This window comes from Ornithodoros turicata, unplaced genomic scaffold, assembly GCF_037126465.1.
Source record: "Ornithodoros turicata isolate Travis unplaced genomic scaffold, ASM3712646v1 Chromosome32, whole genome shotgun sequence".
Lineage (NCBI taxonomy): Eukaryota > Metazoa > Arthropoda > Arachnida > Ixodida > Argasidae > Ornithodoros > Ornithodoros turicata.
The window spans coordinates 808,265-810,012 of record NW_026999357.1 but is presented as its reverse complement, the minus strand read 5'-3'; positions in this window follow the sequence as shown (position 1 = coordinate 810,012).

Here is a 1,748-nt window from a genome sequence, read left to right as displayed (position 1 = left end):
ACGCAAGTTCTGTTTCCGAACCCCCCTGATATTCTCATTGCGCATAACTAACTTGCAAACTTTGAAAATTTTCACTGTAAAGCTAAGGTGTAGATTGGAAAGATGTAGAGTGTGTTGAGAAACCGCCATCGCAACCGTTTCAGTCTATGTACGCCCCCGGTTGGCGTTTTTTCCTGCTGACAAAGAAAGCGCGCGATATACAAGAACGTACATCGCCACGGTACCCAGGGAGCCTTCACATGCGCCTGTAAAATAGTGAATTCACTCGATCTGTGCAAATGACATCTACAGATAAATTGGGACAGGCGACTGGTAATATTACTCTGCCCTGCAGTGTTGGTTCACGTAAAGCGTCCTGTCTTCGCTAAAGTAACCCCCATTTTTGTTGTGTTGCTTCGGAGTGTTCTGCAATGCATAAAATGAGTAGCTGCGAAGAACGAGGTACGCTGGTTAAATGGGGGCGCGTGCCTCTGAATGGCGTACCCTTCGCAATGCCCTCTGCTCTTTCACTGGGGCACAGCAGAAAACTTCACATAACGTGGACGTGGGCCCGGCAGACCCGGCGGGCCCGGCGTGGGCCCGTGGGTGGGACGGGGCGGCGGGATGCGTTCCCCGGGCGCTTTTGTAAATTTGATTGTGCGGCGCTTACGTGACTCACTGAAATAACAATAAAAAAATGCATGGTTCCTCTTGATAAGCGCTTGGAGGGCTAATTTAGATTCAATGTCATGCTAAAAGTCACTTTAGTGCTCCTTTAAACCTGTTGGGGCAGTATTAGTCGGGGCACCTTGTATAAATAACCACATGCAATGAAGTATGGTACAGCTATTTGTGCCGTCAGTTATCATTCACTTCTACTGAAATTGCGGAATTGTAACTTTTTCCCCCACCATCTCCTCCTGAAGTTGTCTGGGCTGTGGTTAAGAGCCTCCTCTCGTTGCACGGAGAGCAACGGCGCGCTAAACTAGACACGCGTAGGACAGCAGGAAGACATAAGAACGATATTTTTCTTGCCACCTGGGTCGTGAACACCGACTTGCATGTGGCAAAATGGAGTGACGTCGGCAGATTCTATCTGGTAGCATACAAGAGCGAGCTTAACTGGACAAATTTCGGGGCTGTGTTGTGATATTTCATGGGGATAAAGCTAAAAAGACGGAATAAATCCATATCAGGATGTGACAAAAGCGTAATAAGATTAAATGTCGTGGACCGTGGGCCTTTGCCGAGTGTACGTTTTATTACAACTTTCTGACGTTGTTACCAGGACATTCTGTAGATGCAATTTCAGGCCAGAATTTTTAGTGTACCACTTGTATGCTGCCATTTGCATTGCACCGACTGACACTGTTGCTTGTCTATCGTCTTTTCAAAGAAATAACAAGCAGTCTTCTGGCTGACCTTTCCAGGATCGTTGAATACGTTCTCCCTTGTTACCAATTGAAATCACATACGATCCCTTCGCACCAGTCTGATTTTAATTCACACGAAGCACATAACTTTATTTCAGAACATGGACAACCTTGGAATTGAAGGTGAAAATGGCACCACCATACAGCAACACCAGGAATGGTTACTAACATCAGCGCCCGAGGAAACGGACCACTACAAGGAAAGAATGGTGGTTAGAGCAAAGGCAAGGCAAGAACATATCAAGTCCCTGACAGTCCAGGAGGCGCTAAACATCTATCCATTCCTCAAGAGTCAGACAATAGTAGTTAGTATTCCTTGTCACGGGATCCTCAATG